General features: G+C 39.6%; 1 long non-coding RNA gene across 1 annotated transcript in view; it reads right to left on the reverse strand.

The window, feature by feature from the left end:
* Positions 1 to 18,259, reverse strand: part of LOC117079358 — a 45,968-nt gene extending 27,709 nt beyond the window's left edge. Inside the window, exons 1-3 of the long non-coding RNA XR_004435385.1 lie at positions 18,179 to 18,259; positions 4,447 to 4,586; positions 3,314 to 3,565 (exon numbers count right to left, since the gene is read on the reverse strand). This is a non-coding gene — a long non-coding RNA (uncharacterized LOC117079358). The remainder of the gene's footprint in view (positions 1 to 3,313; positions 3,566 to 4,446; positions 4,587 to 18,178) is intronic.
* Positions 18,260 to 19,107: the final 848 nt, after the last annotated feature.

Below are 19,107 nucleotides of genomic sequence, written 5' to 3' on the forward strand. Positions count from 1 at the left end.
TCACAAAAGAGATTTGTTCTAAGCAAAATCATATGCTGAACTTCTAATTTTTGTTGGTGAGAAGGACACTTCCTCTCCACTCCTGATGCTTCCTTCAATGTGAAAGGAGCTGCACTAGTGTAACACCTGGCCTACCTCTGTGCTTTCTTTTTCCTTGCAAAAATCTAATTTTTTTCCCACCTATCCTCTATCACTCTGATGCCATGAGTATCTGCTAAGATCTTTGGCAACACTGGGTATGGTGGGTTTCTACTAAGTTGTAAACATATCTTTGTCTGAAATAGTTGGCCCAGAAGCCTGGAGACTGGCTGGTTTTCTAAATTTGGTGGGTGAGTAGGGCCAGTTCTCAGATAATCTTTTGGGACTGTCAAGTGAGGCATGAGAGATTTGGCTTGAGACAGACTTGGCTGCAGCTGCTGAAGAAATCATAGCACTCCTCAGGCATTGAGAACCATCTGGCTGGGACTGAGAAGAGCAGGAAGTTGAGGTGGTTGATGAATTTTGGACTTTAATTCCTGTGAAATTAGCCCACAAGGTCAGGAAGACTGCTTATGGATTTGAATTACTTTGGATTTTGAATTTTAGAAACTTTATCTTTGGACTCTCATTCTCCTCGACAATCTGATGCTGAGGTTGGGTTTTATGATCAAATGTGGGGCACCTTATTACTATCATGTTATTTTTGGATTAAGTGGTAGATTTGATTATTGTTTCCAACTATTTGCCCAATGAGTTTAAAAAAATTAAAACTGGGACTATTGAGAGGTGATCTTTTTTTTTCTTTTTTTTTTAAAATGTGAATGAAATGCCCTTTTTACAACTCTCCTAGTCTCTATGATTTTATCTGGCCAGCAACTTTTAGAAGCAAAACTGGGTAAGTCCAGTTTAATCCCCTCCTCTCCTCTTTCTCTTAGGTACAAGCTACCCATGTGAATTATGCATTCTGTTCAGCAACTCTATGCTGTAAGTTTTTATGGAGTCCACCTTTGCCCATTTGCAAGGAGGCTGTCCTAGTTCTGCATTGCCCATTCCTTGGGGTTAAGATGGTATGAATTGACTAGTGCCCCTGGGATTTCTGAAGCAGAATTATAAGACGAAAAATGTCCTGTAACTGTCACTGCTAAGCACTGTGCAGGGAAGTAGAATGTGGGGACTGGTCATGCAAAATACAGGATGTTTTCCTTGGGATAAGCTGAAGTTGAGGTATTACGAAAAATTCAATGCTGGCAGAGTTGTAGAGAAATAGGAATGTGTTTACACTGTTGGTGGGAATGTAAATTAGTTCAACCATTGTGGAAGATGGTGTGGCAATTTCTGAAACATCTAGAACCAGAAATACCATTTGACCCAGCAATCCCATTACTGGGTATATACCCCAAAGGAATATAAATCATTCTATTACAAAGATACATGCACAGGTATGTTCATTGCAGCACTATTCGCAATAGCAAAGACATGGAATCAACCCAAATGCCCATCAATGATAAACTGGATAAAGAAAACATGTTGTATATACACCATAGAATACTATGCAGCTATTAAAAAGAACAAGATCATGTCCTTTGCAAGGACATGGATGGAGTTGGAAGCCATTATCCTCAGCAAACTGAGGCAGGAACAGAAAACTAAACACTGCGTGTTCTCACTTAGGGAGGTGAACAATGAGATCACATGGACACATGGAGGGGAATAACACATACTGAGGCCTGATTGGAGTAGGGAGAGCATTAGGAAAAATAGCTAATGCCTGCTGGGCCTAATACCTAGGTGATAGGTTGATAGGTGCAGCAAACCACCATGGCACATGCTTACCTATGTAACAAACCTGCATATCCTGCACATGTACCCCAGAACTTAAAAATTAAATTAAAAAAAAAAAAAAGAAATGCAATAAGTGAGAGAGAGATGAAGAAAAATGTCACAGTATGATTTGGGGTCATCTGTATAATAAAGTGATATTGAAACCTCTAGGGTAGAATAAAAATAATTTAGAAAAGAAGAACATCAAGAATATACACAGAATTGCCCACACACAATACCAAGAGCTTTAGTAACGGAGGAGAAAAAAGCATCAGTGAAGCAGTTCTAAAAGGTTTAAGCAGAAATATGTCTTTAGATTCAGCAATCAATGTGGTAATTGTTGAAAAGAAAAGGTACATAGAAATGTTGTCAGGGCCATGCTGAGTTTTTCTTATTTAGGCTAGGAGATATCAGAAGATGTCTGAAGACAAAGGAAATGCCAACTGGGAGAACTTTCCTAGAAGTGAGTGGAAGTGTTTAGCAGGAGTTGATATTATTAATTATTATCTTAACAAACCTTCAGGGAAACTGCTGCCGGTAATCACTAGGAGAGTGTTAGTTGTATTCATTCCTTTTGTGTTCACTGAGGATTTCCAAATAGTAGAAGTTTCTGCAGCATATTAGAAGGGATTATAACCTCTACCATAATTATACAGCCAAGACATATAAAGTATAAACCTCAAAATAGATGTAAACGATCCACATAATCACAAGGCACAATCACTATGAAAGAGGAGCCACAGTATTTTGCAGTTTATCTGAAAGTATCCACATTTCCTGCACTATCTGTCTCGTTGCCCATTAGCAGCTGTTTAAGTAATGCTATTTGCAGTCCAGGGCGCACTCAATATATTCACAAGGCAAAGTTCTCATAAGTTTCATAAGCAGAGCATTCTTTTTAGCTTTAAACTTAGCTTTAAAACACATAGTTCCTACGTGTTCATATGTCCCTATTTACCTGAACAATTCCACTTCCTTCCTGCTGTCCTGATGTTATTGTTGATGGCACCCCTTTTCACTCCCGAAAGTGTCCTTCCATGGATGATAGATTGTACCATCACCCTCCTCTTACGTCTTACTTTCTCTCTGTTATATTCTAATGCAAGATCCACTCCGCTCAGGGTTCTGTCTGACAAATATATTTTATACCCAATGATATAAAAATAAATATTACATATTGATAAAAATGTGTGGGTTCATCAGAACATTAGAGTTTATTGCTTGAGAATAACTATTCAAGATAAATGTAAAAAATGGCAGAAAAGAGAGTGATGACAGAAACTGCAAAGATGTGGCAGTGGCCAGAAAGATTATAAAAATCCTAAAACTGAGGTCCACAAGGAAACGAAAAACAGAGTACCTACCAATGTTAGAGATGAAAGATAACCTTTACGATGGATTATTTTTCAAATTATTTTCTTTAAAAATGCTACCATATATAATATTCACAAAATATTAACTTTGTAATATCCCATTCAGGTTTGGATGCCCTCGGTGACTCTTGGTTACCTACACAGATTTAGCTGGACTTGCAGTTTGCAGCATTCAGCTTCAACATCCTTTTTCCAAATCTTCTCTCCCTAGTTTGAGCTCCTTCGAGAAATTTGAGCACCTTTTCCTCATTTATTATGGTCAATTGGCTGCATTGCTCATGAGGCGGTGATAAGATTTCCTAGCTTCTCTGGTTATTCAACTGTAACTCTTCTGCTTCGGGTAACATTCTGCTGCTCAGTGTGATTACTACTTTCTCCTGATTGTGAAGCACCTACAGTGGGGAATTCAAAATCTGGCTGGTCATTTAAGTGAAATGGTACATATTCAAAAGAAAGCTTCCCAGGCACCATACTAGAGTTACAGGTTCAATTCTCTGGGGAATAAGATCCAGGAATCTGTACGTTTTACAAGACCTTTAAATTGTTCTCACATGCAGGGTCTCTACCACGTGAGTCACTTAATCTGTGCTCCATTATTTTTGCTTTATATGTGATTCTCAAGGTCACAGATGACCTCCATGTTGCTAAATGCAGCAGTCAATTTAGTTTCTACAAGTTGCATTTGATACAGTTTATATGACATACATACCACATATTCACACACACACCCCTCCCTCTTCTGTAGCCCTCACCCAGGAATTTCTACACTTAGCTACATCTCTGTCTCAGTTTTCCTACTACCTCACAAATCATTCCTTCTCACTCACCTTTCCTGGTTCCTCCAATTCTCCAGATCTTTAGTTTTATAAGAGATCCAGGGTGTACCCCTTGAATTTTTATCTTTTGTATCCAAATGTATTCCTAGATGATTCCATCCAATTTTATTGCTTTAAATACTATCTCTAGGCTGCCGACTTACAGACTGATATCTCCAAACTAGACCTCTCCCTGCAAGTCCAGGCTTCCATATCCACTTGCCTACTTGACACAGCCACTTGCCTAATGGGCACCTCAAGCTCAGCATGACTGACGGTGATCTCACCAACCCACTCAGACCTTCTTGTCCGTCAGTCTACTTCATCTCATCCTTTGCTCAGTCTGAAAGCTTCAGAGACTTTGGCATTCCTCCTTTCCAATCTGACCCACCAGAAAGTCCTTCCAGATACACTTAATGTACCCCAAGTATAGTCACTTATCACCCACCCTGACTTACAGCAAGTCACCATCATGGCTCATCTGGATTCCTGCAGTAGCCTCCCAAATGGTCTCCCACTTCCATCTTCTTCCTTCCCTCTAATCACCACTCACAGTCAAAGTGATGCTGTTCAGATGGAAGTCACATCTTTCTCTCATCTACAAAAATAAATACATAAGAAAACCTAAACAAACAAAAAGCCCTCTAATGCCTTTCTATCTCAGAGTGGAAGCCTGAGTCTTTCTAAGATGGACAATGCTCTGTGTGGCCTGGTTCTCTGTGACCCTGTGATCTCATCACCTGCTATTCTGCCCCTCATTCACCTGTTCCAAGCCCTTCCATCTCCCAGCCTTTCCTCCAACATGCCAGGCTTGCTTCCTCCCCAGGCCTCTTCCTCCAGATATCCACAGGGCTCCTTCTCTGACTTCTTGGGTCTTTATCCAAATGTCACCTTCTTCACGGGGCCTTTCTGGGCCACCCTGTCTATAACTTCAGCTCCTTCTCCCACCCTTCATTCCCTGCGCTATGTTTCATCCTCAGCACACACTCCTCATCACTATCTAATTTATCTACAATTTACTTATGTTGCTTATTGTCATCCCCAGTTAACCAACTAGGATATAAGCCCTACAACGGCAGGAATTTTTGCTTGCATTTTTTTGTATGTGTTTTTATTCAGTGCAGCAGCATATCCCATGACCTAATACAGGGCCTGGCATATAGTAAGTACTCAATATTTATTGAATAAATGTGTGTTTGTTATATTTCCCTAATGCAAGCATTCAGCCTAACACAATATTCAATATACAAAAGGATCTGAAAAAAATATTGGTTTTGAGACACTGGATCCTGTTTGAGGGTGAAGGGTGGGAGGAGGATGAGGATCGAAAAATTACCTATCAGTTATAATCTGTACACCAAATCTCTGTGTCACACAATCCACCTGTAACAAACTTGCATGTGTGCCCTTGAACCCAAAATGGTTATTAATTTTTTTAAAAAAAAGAACATCTCCAAAATACATATATTGAGGTTTGTTTGGTTTTCGGTTTTTTTTGAGATGGACTTTCGCTCTTGTTGCCTAGGCTGGAGTGCAATGGCACAATCTTGGCTCATTGCAACCTCCGCCCACCCTGGTTCAAGCAATTCTCCTGCTTCAGCCTCCCGAGTAACTGGGACTCCAGGTGCATGCCACCACACCCTGCTAATTTTGTGGTTTTAGTAGAGACAGAGTTTCTCCATGTTGGTCAGGGTGGTCTCGAACTCCTGACCTCAGGTGATCTGCCTGCCTTGGCCTCCCAAAGTGCTGGGGTTACAGGTGTGAGCCACTGCACCTGGCCCTGTTTTTGTTGTTGTTGTTGTTTTTTAATGATAGAGTAAAGCGGAATTGTTCAAATTTGGCAAGAATCAATATTCATGATTTCAAGACTATCACTACTGGCAGCAATAACGGCCCCACTGCGATGAAGGGGTTTTGAGGGAAGAAAATATGTGTGGAAGACATATCTGTACAATTTTACACACATTTTCCAAAATTATTTTCATTTAACGGCAGACATAATTCACACCCATATCTTCTCAAAACCCACACTTCTAACAGGATCTGAAATACAAGACAAGCACTCTGCTGTGGTTTGGATATGTTTTGTTTGGCCCTACCAAGTCTCTTGTTGAAATTTGATCCCCAGTGTGGGAGGTGGGGACTGGTGAGAGGTGTTTGATCACAGTGGGGGATCCCTCATGAATGGCTTGGTGCCATTGTCTCGGGAGTGAGCAACTTCTCACTTTTAGTTCCCGTGAGAACTGGTTGCTGAAAAGAGCAAGAACTGATTGTTGAAAAGAGCGCCTCCCTCTTCTCTCTCGTCTCCTCCTCTCCATGTGATCTCTGCACACGATGGCTCCCCTTCACCTTCTGCCATGAGTGGAAGCTTCCTGAGGCCCTCATCAGAAGCAGATGTTGGTGCCATGCTTGCTGTACAGCCTGCAGAACCATGAGCCAAATAAACCTCTTTTCTTTATAAACTACCAAGCCTCAGCTGTTCCTTTATAGCAACACAAATGGACTAAGACATAGTCTTAAGGAAAAGCTACTTGCAGGCTGGGCACGGTGGCGCAAGCCTTTAATCCCAACACTCTGGGGGGCCAAGGCAGGCAGATCACTTAAGACAAGCCTGGCCGTCATGGCAAAACCTCCTCTCTACTAAAAATACAAAAATTAGTCGGGCATGGTGGCACACACCTGTAATCCCAGCTACTTGGGAGGCTGAGGCACAAGAATTGCTTGAGCCTGGGAGGCAGAGGTTGCAGTGAGCCGAGATTGGGCCACTGTACTCCAATCTGGGAGACAGAGCAAGAATCTTTCAAGAAAAAAAAAAAATCTACTTGCAGAAGTCTCAGGAAACATATATATAAATCCATCGTAAATGTCATGCAGGGTATTTGTATTGTCGTGTATGCCAAGCCTGCATTTCCCCGTGACTCACATCACCAAATTCTTGACAATTCTACTCAGGGACAAAGGCATCCAAATCTTTTCAATGGCAGTTGCCAGCATTATATTCTGCATCCCCTCCAAGACATCCCTCACTTTATAGAATTTTTATCCTATTCCTAGGGTTCCTCTTCCTCCCTAGACCAATCTTTATGGTGCATTTCTATGAATCAAAATGTTCATATGTGAAAAGGAAAAAAAACCACATTTTTCTTTTTTAAGAAAATGAGAGAGGAGTCTCACTATGTTGCCCAGGCTGGTCTCAAACTCCTGAGCTCGAGCAATTCTCCCATCCCTGTAATTTTCTTGTAATTAACATGCAATGTGAATTCAGGAGGCACAAGGGCAATGAATGAAAGCTAGTAAATATCATAGTCAACATTAATATAAAAAGCAGCAAGATGAATACATGATAAAAAGATATACCTTCTTCCCCTGATGCCCTCAGAACTATATTTGTTTCACTAATTCTCCTCACAGCCTGAGAAAAACAGACTTAGTCCTTCTTCACATTTGCATTGAGCCATGAAATCATGCCACAATTACTCAGGGAGACTACCTGCTTTGATCTAAAAGAAAAGAGACTCTTGTGAGCCTGTAATTAGGAGAGAGAATTAGGAGAGAAAATTGATTTGGTTGACATTTCCACAGTCATTCATTGTTTTTAAAGAGACTGTTATTTAATGAGATTTCCAAATTTCCAGTAACATTCCCAGAGAATTTCTATTTGAAAGTATTCCAGTCTTCAAATGTGCCAGCTCCTCCCAATAACACTGTAAGGCATATATTAACATACCGAGTTTTTATAAGTGGGTGAGGAATCAGAGCTGAAGATAAGCGAGGTAATCTACCTTTGAACACACAATATTAGGTGGCCAAGCTGGATTCAAGCCCTATTTCTGACGACCAGGCTCATGTCCCTGATCATGTAGGTCTGTAACACCTGTGCAACAATTAATAACTGCCCTGCCCACACAAGGTTCCAGCTCAGCCGGCATTTAAGTTGCTGCAAGGTTGGGCCTTAATTCTTATGTATAGCTCTAGTCCAGCATTTCTGAAATTATGATTACCAAAATATAGTTAGTATTCCCAGGAGAACGATGCTCTGTTAAAGTCACAGAGTCCTCTTCACTAGAACTCCACAGAGGCTTTAAAATGCATATATACATTATGAATCACAAAGAGGAGGAGAGAGCAGGCAGTTTCCCAAACTTGATGACTACAAAACTCTTTAAGGGTATATGTATGTAATGGGGAGAGGTAATTGGGGAGGGTGAAAATATTTGTTACACTCTCAAGAGACACTAATGTTCCACAAACAAGAGGATTAAATGTAACATTTGTGTTTTAATTTGAGACAAAGTTTCAGTGGCTTAGAACTTTCTTTTCTTCATGTTTTCAGCACTCATATTTTTGTTGTCGTGGTTGTAAAAACAGCTTGACCAATTTTAAATGGAATACTGAGGACAATAAATGTTTTTATTATTAAGAAACAGTTCTGCCCTTTGCAACTATATTCTTTCTTTAGTTTGATTTTACTTATTGCTCAGGTTGGTAGCAGTGATGGGGATAGAGGGGAGGGTGGGAGTGATGTAAGAAGGAAAATATTAAAATATCTCAAATATGAGATGCAGAAATTGAAGAAATATGCAGAAATTGAAGTCAGTTACTTCTCCCAGGTAGATATTATATCTCTGAGGCTAACAAGATAACACTCTAACACTGTTTTCTTGTCTTATTTATAATGTTCTACATTCTATGTTATCATGTAAAAAACATTAGTATATCCAGTGATACAAAATAATTTGAAAAGAAAATTGCTATGATGAGCTAAGCACCTTCCTGATGCAAGTCTGGCAGGAAAAGCTGCCTTCTAGTGATCCTTCATCTGGCTTTGGATGAGAGAGAAGATCTAGACACTGGACATTTCTCTGGCTTGTCAACAATACCCAGACCCACCTTTTAAGCAATTTCACTCCTGTAAACCACAAGCATGCAAGAAGGCTCTGCGTGACACTCATAGAAACAGTCTTAAAAGACATTGACGCTTTTAAATTTGATTTAGTTTCCAAAACAGAATCAAGATTATAACTACATTTGATTTATTTCCAAAAACGGAGTCAAAAATCTTAACCTTTGACAAGACCTGTGTAAAGAAGCTGAGGTAAGCATTTCACATGGAGAGAGGGATCAGGAATTCAGAACATTCCATAAACTTTGAAATTTAGAGCAAGTAAAGGGCAGGGCTTTACACTTATTTGTATTATGATAAAATATTCTGTTATCACATCTGGAGCAAGGCACTCCCAGCTTGCTGAGGAATTTTCCTGACAAATCAAATATGTTTAAGACTGGATATAACAGGAATCAAGTCTTCCTGGTTTTACTACTGCTTTTATGGCAATCTTAGGTTCACATAGAATGTAAATGTAAATTTTAGTGCTTAGTTGGTTTTGATGCTGACTTTACAGACAAGTCAGTAATATTGTTAAAGGGTAATGTATGAAAAAGTTCACCTCATGCTTTCTTTAAAGTGACAGTTTAAAAAAATGCAATGGCAGAAGAAAGTCTGAAGTAAATGAAGGACAGAATGAAGGACAGAAATCAGATCATGTTCTGAAACATTCATCTGAGTGCTATGGAAGCCAGGAAGTTGTAGCTGACTGAAGTCCTAGTGCTTACTCTAAGAGAACCACAACTTCAGGGAGACATTTTAGGTTCTTCAGGACCAAACCTTTGGAATAACCCGAAGCTGTAACAGATGGTGCGTTTGTCATTTTTGTAGTGTCATTGCAGGCATATTTGGAAAGCCGTTCTGAACTTTCACTTCAAGAACCACACGGAGAGTCATTTCACAGTTCAGTGCTGTTGGGTTGCAAGCCTGAGCACAGCACACGCTTTGAACCAGCATGATGAGATGTGCCCCGACTGCCAAAAATCCAGAGCTGGCAGGAATTCCCACAGTTTCCTCAGCCAACTTTGTTCAAGGCCCACTCCATCCTAAAAGAATCTGGTTAACAGAGTTTTGCTTCATTTACTAGGTTTATTTGTATGAATTATCTCCTACTGAAAAAGCATGGGATTCTGAGTCAAGTAGAACAGGGTTTGAACGCTGGCTCTGCCTCCTAGAAGCTGAGTGTTGTTTGGCATATTACGTCTCCTTCTGAGCCTTAATTTCTTTATTTATAAAGTGAGGGTAATAATGTTATAACTTTAAAGGACAAAGGACTTCAAAGAAGAATACATGAAAAACATATGTAAAATGCACCTGGAAGAATCCCTAGTTCATAGTGGATACTCCGTAAATGTTCATTCAACTTTGAAATTTTTAAATATGATTTTCTTAGGGGAGAAGAAAACTAGCTTGTGGTTAAATGTTTCTCATCCACAGTTACTGACTAAAAGATAGAACTACTAAAGTTATAGCCAAGAACATCATTTTCCCTAGGGCATGTTGATAAAATCTTGCAGGGTGCATTACAGAGGTATTAGGAGATCATGCTGGTTAATAGTTAAGCTAGGCAACAAATCTATTTCAATTCAAATCCTCATTCTACTGCCTCTTAATTGAGTTATCTTGTTATTTAATCTCTCAGCGACTTGGTTTTCTCATCTATAAAATGAGAATTATATTAATCACTACCTCATTGGGTAGTTTTAAGTGTCTAACATACAGTATGTATCAAATCTATATCAGTTTTTGTTTGAATTATTATTAGTTGTTTCATTAAAATTATTAGAAATTATTAATTGTTCTCTCTGTATTCGTTAAAATAACTACACAGGCTAACAACCCCAAAATTTCAGGGGCTTTAAACAACAGAGGCTTTAAAAATTTTATTTTTATTTTTTTAGAGACAGGGTTTCACTCTGTTGCCCAGCCTAGAGTGCAGTAGCATGATCATAGCTTACTGCACCCAAAAACCCTTGGGCTCAAGTGATCCTTCCGCCCTAGCCTCTCAGGCAAGTACCATGTGCCCAGCTAAGATTTAAAAAATGTTTTCTAGAGATAAGTTCTCGCTATGTTGTCCAGGCTCATCTCAAAATCCTGACCTCAAAGGATCTCCCACCTCCCAAAGTGCTGGGATTACAAGCATGAGCTACCACGCCCAGCTGACAATGATCTCTTTCTAGTTTATGAAAAATGACCAATGTGGGTTGGCAGTAAGCTCGGCTTACTTTTCTGTTCATCACAGACTCTCAAGGACACATACTGAAGGGGAATCCATCTTCATGCATACTTACATCGTTACTGTAGTAGCAGAAGAACTCTAGAGGGTCTGGCATTGTCAATTAAATGTTCAATTCTGGAACTGAGTCACAACCCACGAGATGGAACCAGTCACACAGCCTCACCCCAATGCAAAGGAAGGGACTGGGATGTGTAATTCTCCTATACGCCTCAAAGGAGTGAGAAATCATATATTGGTGCATAGTTAGGAGTCTACCACTTTCTTCAATTGGTTACTTTAAGAGTTTTCCTTATTTATGCTAACATAGCATAATTAAAAGTAATGGCAAAAATTGCAATTACTTTTGCACCAATATAATATTTGGAGAAAAGGAAAAATAAATATTTCCTCTTCAAAAATAAAGGATGGACCAGGTGCAGTGACTTATGCCTGTAATCCCAGCATTTTGGGAGGCTGAGGCGGGCAGATCACTTGAGTTCAGGAGTTCGAGATCAACCTGGCCAACATGGTGAAACCCTGTCTCTACTAAAAACACAAAAATTAGATTAGTTAGTCGCAGTGGTGCACACCGGTGGTTCCAGCTACTTGGGAGGCTGAGGCAGGAGAATTGCTTGAGCCCAGGAGGTGGAGGTTGCAGTGTAGCTCTTGCAAAAAAAAAAAAAAAAAGGATGAAAAGTCTTAAGGAAGCAGAAATGAGTAAGAAAGGGTGTTCATTTATTTATTTATTTTCATGTGATTTAAATAAAGGAAAGAATAGCTATAATTGAGCTCTAGATTCTTATAACTCATAAAATAGTTGAACATAAAATTAAAATCAGATAAATTTTTGTCAAACAAAATGGGAATAATTACTAAAAAATTCATTTAAGGAATAACTTTTGCCTTAGTTATCAACAGGAACTATAAATTCTCTATTCACATTTTATATAACAAAAATATTTTTTTCTTTCAAGATTAAATTCCTTAGCATGGATGAATCAGATTCTTCTCCATTATCTAAAACCGTTAAGGAAATTAACTCTCCAGTGAATATTGTTGTCCTGGTGGCCTGTGATACTGAGAGGTGAAGCCAGCTGAACTTCTGGGTCAGGTGGGGACTTGGAGAACTTTTCTCTTACAAGAGGATTGTAAAATGCACCAATCAGCACTCTGTAGCTAGGATTGTAAAACGCACCAATCAGTGCTCTGTGGCTAGCTAGAGATTTGTAAAATGGACCTATCAGCACTCTGTAAAATGGACCAATCAGCACTCTGTAAAATGGACCAATCAGCAGGACATGGGCAGGGACAAATATGGGACTAAGAGCTGGCCACTCCAGCCAGTGGCGCGCAACCCGCTTGGGTCCCCTTCCACGTTGTGGAAGCTTTGTTATTTCACTCATCACAATAAATCTTGCGGCTGCTCACTCTTTGGGTCTGTACCACCTTTAAGAGCTGTAACACTGCGGAGATCCACGGCTTCATTCTTGAAGTTGGTGAAACCACGAACCTGCTGGAAGGAACCAACTGTGGACACAATACTTGGTTTCACAAGAATCACTAATCTATTCCTAGAATCTGACAAGTATCACATAACTGTAAAGACAATAGTTGTAAAATGACAAAATGTAAATACTACGTGTTGATATATGCATACTACATATCCTCTGTGCACTTAATCTTCTTTACTAATCTGCAAAATATGAAAACGCCATCGCCAGACTAACCTCAGAATTGTTTAGCCAGGGCTGATTCACCTGTGTGTGAAAGAATGATTTGAAAACCTTCAGCTCAGGTTTCCACAAGATTCTTCTTTTACCTCTCAGTAGCAATAAAATCCAAACATTCTTTCTGATTTTACTTTTTCTTCTGATTCAATCTTTAGAATTACTTACAAAATTGATGTTAAAAAAAACTGAAGCAATCTTTGCTCAAGATTATTCAAATTCCTTCCTTTTCATGCCCCATTAACTCATGATTATTGATACACATTTAAAAGATTAGATTGTGGGTTTTTCACTTTGCCCACGCTTCTTTTCAACACTGAAGACATTAAGCAAAAGGTGGCAATCGTCCCCTGCTGACAGATAGAACATACTCCTTTTTTTTTTTGTTCAGTAATCACATTACAGCCTATTCATGAAACCACTTTACAGACTGTGATTTTTGAAAACTCCTTTTATACATAAAATAAATCACATATAAAAGGAGTCCTGTCCTACTGAATAACTGCCACCCAGAGCTGGCAATCCTCCATCACAAATGAAAGTCTTCATCCCTCTCCCATCTGGCAGAAGCAACAACTGTGATGACAATCAGTGCCACTGTGGTGGTGGCTTTTGTGTCTGCCCTACTCCTTCTGCCTGACCCACCCCCAAACATGCCAAGTCTCTAGATCTTCAGTTTGGAAGTTCGCAAACTGCAAATTAAATGCAAAATTGTATCTATACTTGCATATATATATATATATTTCTTTTTTCTACAGAGAAGGCATTTACTTCTCATCAGCTATTCAAAATGGATTTATGATCCCCCAAAGTTTTAGAAGCCACAGTAATTGTTAGGTTTTCATTACAGGGCATGCAGCCATTTAGAACTCGTGATATGTCCGTGTGGGGGCTGGAAGGCAGTCCCAGCTCTAAGTGGAGATCCAGGCTGGCAGGTGGATGTTGCATGCAGGTTACAGGTCCACAAGATACAGATAATATCCAGAAAGGTCAACCTAAGCCACAAGATTTCCCAGTGGCCCAGTAGAACCCTGTAGTTGACATTTATGTGGCTGATCTGACAGACAGACAGCATCAGGGGAGTCTACTCACAGCTGACAGCAAAGTTGCTGGACTCAGCCTCTCTACATAATGACAAGAGAGACCCTGGGACTCAGGACTAGTCAGAGGAGGACGGTAGGTTTTATATACCAAAAAAAGCTCTCAATAACAGGAATCAAAAGTAGGGGCCGGGCACGATGGCTCACATCTGTAATCCCAGCACTTTGGGAGGCTGAGGCAGGCAGATCACTTGAGGCAAGGAGTTCGAGACCAGCCTGGCCATCACAGCAAAATGCCCATCTTTACTAAAAATACAAAAACTAGCCGAGCATAGTGGCACTGACCTATAATCCCAGTTACTTGAGAGGCTGAGGCACGACACGAGAATCGCTTGAACCTGAGAGGTGGAGGCTGTAGTGAGCCCAGATTGTGCCACTGCACTCCTGCCTGGGCAACAAAGCGAGGCTCTGCCTCAAAAGTCAATCAATCAATCAATCAATCTAGGTTCTAGTTTACAATTAGAACACAAGGTGGAAATTATAAATGAGAACCATGTGTAGCTGAGGCTGCCCCCTGACACTAAAAACCATTTTCTTTTTCCTCCAGAGTAATAGAATTATAGTTGAGCACATACATATTCAATACAAATAGATGTGTAATATATACTGTGTGTGTATATATATATGTGTGTGTATATATATACATATCTCACTTTTATATGTTTGTGTGTATTTGAAAAAGATCAAGTATTTACTGAGATCCTATCATAGACCAGGCACTAGGCTCAATTCAAGAGGGAGAAAAGTGAAAAAGAAATGAGTCTTGGCCAGGCGCGGTGGCTCAAGCCTGTAATCCCAGCACTTTGGGAGGCCGAGACGGGCGGATCACGAGGTCAGGAGATCGAGACCATTCTGGCTAACCCGGTGAAACCCCGTCTCTACTAAAAAATTAAAAAAAATTAGCCGGGCGAGGTGGCGAGCGCCTGTAGTCCCAGCTACTCGGGAGGCTGAGGCAGGAGAATGGCGTAAACCCGGGAGGGGGAGCTTGCAGTGAGTTGAGATCCGGCCACTGCACTCCAGCCTGGGCGACAGAGCGAGACTCCGTCTCAAAAAAAAATAAAAAAAAAAAGAAATGAGTCTTGCACACCATGTGCTCAAAAGCTATTAGGGCAAAGATACTTATCATAAAAGATTATAATATGACAGTTTATCTAGGAGGCACATCAAATGCTGATGGAGTTGAGAGGAAGCTGTGCTGAAATTTTCCCATGATCTCAGGAGCAGGCTTTCCTAACAGTGAGGCCTGTGTGCCAGGGTTCTGGGTTAATGCTGTACCTGCTGATGGACAGCCAGTGTTCTTGGCTATGAGAAGAGGTCTTCAGGACCCAGGCACATGCTGATGAGGTCCAGGTAATAATTCTGCAATTGGTGTCTGGATCTGGACATCTGGCCTAGATGCCAGCTCCAGTGCCTTCCAGAATGAGCTGCAAGATCTGTGGTAACTCATTTAGGAGAGCTCTGGCATCAGACCCGGGTCCCCCAATGCCACTGCACAGCTATTCACCAAGCAGAAGAAAGACTTTGGCAACTCTCTTCATCTTGCCAAGCTTCGGTTTCCTCACCAGTGCAGTGAAGATAGTAATATTTCCTAGCTCATGATGTCACAAAAATTAAATTAGATAATTCATGAAAAGTGCTTAGAAGAGTTTCCAACACATGGTAATCACTCAGTAAACATTTGTTAGTATTTTGATTATTACATACAAGTTAATTAGGTGGTAGTACTATCCTAAGCAACCTACAGATTCAATGAAATCCCTAGCAAAATCCCAATGAAGTTTTTGCAGAAATGGAAAAATCCATGCTAAAATTTACATGGAATTTTGAGGGACCTCGAATACCCAAAACAATCTTGAGAAAGAGCATAGCTGTAGTTCTCAGACTTTCTGATTTCAAAACTTACTACAAAGCTACAGTAATCAAAACAGCATGGGACTGGCACAAAGATAGACAGACAGACAAATGGAATAACCTATAGAGCCCAGAAATAAAAGCTCACATATGTAGTCAAATGATTTTCAACAAGAGTGCCAAGACCATTCAATGGGGAAAGGACGGTCTTTTCAACAAATGGTGCTAAGGAAACTGGATGTCCGCATGCAAAAGAATGGAGTTGCACTCTCACCCGACACTATATACAAAAATTAACTCAAAATGAACCAAAAGCCAAAATGTAAGGCCTAAAACTATAAAACTCTTAGAAGAAAAAAGTGAGAAAGGATTCACGATCTTAGATTTGGCAATAATTCCTTGGCCATGACCCTAAAGACAGATGATAAAGAAAAATATATAAATTGTATTTCATCAAAATTAAAAACTTTTCTGCATAAAAGGACACTATCAACAGAGTTAAAAGGCAGTTCACAGAATGGGAGAAAATATTTGCAAATTACATATCCAATAAGGTATTAATATACAGAATATAGAGCAAATTCCTAAAACTCAACACCAAAAAAAAAAAAAAAAAAATTTAAAAATGAGGTAAGGACTTGAACAGACATTTCTCTGTAGAAGATATATGAATGGTCAATAAGCACATGAAAAAAATACTCAACACCACTAACAACTAATCATTAGGGAAATGCAAATCAAAGCCAAAGTGAGATACCACTTTACCCATCAGGGTGGTTATTATTAAAAAAAAAAAAAATAGAAAATAACAAATGTTGACAAGGACACAGAGAAACTGGAACATTTGTGTATTGCTGATGGAATGCAAAATGGTACATCCACTGTGGAAATCAGTTGGATGGTTCCTCAAAAAATTAAACATAGAGTTATCACTTGATCCAGCAATTCCACTTTTGGGTATATAGACAAAATAATTTTAAGCAAGGATTAGAACAGATATTTGTATCCCAATCATCATAGAAATATTATTCATAATAGCCAAAATGTAGAAACAACTTAAGTCTCATCAACAGATGAATGGATTAACAAAATGGGTGTGTACATACAATACAATATTATGCAGCCTTAAAACGGATGAAATCCTAATATAAGCTGCAATGTGAACCTTGAGAACATAATGCCAGGCAAAATCAACCAGATACAAAAAGATAAATATTGTATGATTCCACTTACATGAGGAACCTAGAGTAGTCAAATTCCTAGAGAAAGAAAAGTTATCAGGGGCTGGGGAGAGGGGAGAATGAAGAGTTAATTGCCATAGAGTGTCAACATGGTTTGATGAAAGAATCCTAGAGATGGATGGTGGTGGTGACTGCACAACAATGTAAATGTTCTTAATGCCACTCAACTGTACACTTAAAATTGGTTAAAATCGTAAATTTTATGTTATGTTTTACTAAAATAAAAATAAATTAATTAATTAGATTGGGCCTAGAAACCAATTTCTAGTTTCTCCAAACAAATGCAGTGTGACTTTATTACATAGACTGCAAAGTAAATAACAAGTGATGATAAAGTTTTGTACAGGTACAATACTTAGCATTGCTCTGTAAAAGGTACTGAGTCTGTCCTCAGTTTCCTTTGGGAAAAAAAATCAAATGTGTCAGCAAATAACTAGATGCTCATCAGAAGTTATCTGTAGTATGGCACAACAGGATCATGCACATTACCCAGCATTGCAATTGGCATGGGTCTACTACACATTTTGCATTGGTTAAATTTATATTTCTTAAGGATACTTCTTATTCCAATGGAGGTCTCTATCTCATTCTATTTCTCCCATGTAGGTAGGACAACAAAATATAAACTTATCCAGCAAATATTCCAGTGGAAGCAATTTTACTTCTGGGTAACACCAAAAAACCTGAGATTCTATTCTTACATCCTTGTGGATAAAATAGGAAAAGAAATTCTGGTGTTGTCAGCAATCTATGTAGATCAAAGAAAAAATCCAGGTTCTTGGCATTTGCCTAAAGTTCTGTTCTTTTAACCCTGATTCTCTTTCAGACCTGGATCATGCCCACACATCTATCTCTATCTTAGGATCAGTGACCACTATTAATACTAGGCAGGTGGACTCATCACTTTCATAGGAGCTCCAGGTAACTGCTGGGGGTTAAACAAGTCAGCCTCTCCACGAATTGAGCTATGACTTCATGGGTCTTTTCTGGCAGCTAGATTTACTCCCGAGTTCTCTCACCCTTCTTTGTGGATTACTTATTAGCTTTGGTCCTTGTACCTTAGTACCTAAGCCTTGTTTTGATAATCCTGTCCCCAGTCCCTTTTTCTTCATGCCCATCTTCTTTCATGAGCGCGAAGTCAGAAGTCTCAGCCTGACTAAAGACTTACCTGCTAAAAGTCTTCCCTGGTGCTGCCTGTCTGGATACAAGGGTATATAGCCTGCTGATAGACTCCTTGCTGTTGCTCATTCTGCTTGTTAGGGTGCTCCTGACATCATAATTGCAGCACAGGATGCCACATATTACCTGTTGTTTATTCTCTATTCTTGAAATTCTGCTTGCTTAGATGAAACTTTTCTTACTATTTACAGTTGATTTCTCCAGAAATTGTAACCTCACACTTTCTTCATTTGCTACACACTTCTTCAGGACTAAGTCTACACAGACCAAAAGATACTAAGCCCTATTTATTTCCAGCTTTGAACAACAACAAGAAAGGCCTATATTCACTGTTACTGATGCTTATAAAGTACCCCAAAACTTAAGAGCCTGTAACAACTAGTATTTATTATCTCACATATTTTCTGAGAGTAGGGTATCTGGGAATAGCTTATCAGGCTGGTTCTGACTCAGGGTCTCTCCACTGGATTCCCCAGTCAAGATGTTGACCTTGGCTGCAATCATCTGAAGGTCTGGAGAGTTCACTTCCTGAACAGCCCACCAAGCTACTTTCTGGAGCTCTCAGTCCCTTTCTACATAGACTTTTCCACATGGCAGTTAGCTTCCATTAGGGTGAACAATCCAAAAAAGAGAGATACAGTAGAAAGCCTCACAACATGGCAGTTAGCTTCCATTAGGGTGAACAATCCAAAAAAGAGAGATACAGTAGAAGTCCAGTGCCTTTTATCACCTAACTTTGGAAGTCGCTTACCAATGCTTCGGCCACATTCTAATGGTAACTAAGAGTGACCCTGATGCAAAGTGGGAGGCAAACACCCAACAGAGTGAATACCAGGTGGGGATTATTGGGGCCCACCACAATTTTTTGTTGTTTATAAAAAATACACAACAACAAAAAGCAAAAACAAAAACCAAGGA

The sequence above is a fragment of the Trachypithecus francoisi genome, unplaced genomic scaffold (genome assembly GCF_009764315.1).
Source record: "Trachypithecus francoisi isolate TF-2019V2 unplaced genomic scaffold, Tfra_2.0 Lachesis_group7, whole genome shotgun sequence".
Classification (NCBI taxonomy): Eukaryota; Metazoa; Chordata; class Mammalia; order Primates; family Cercopithecidae; genus Trachypithecus; species Trachypithecus francoisi.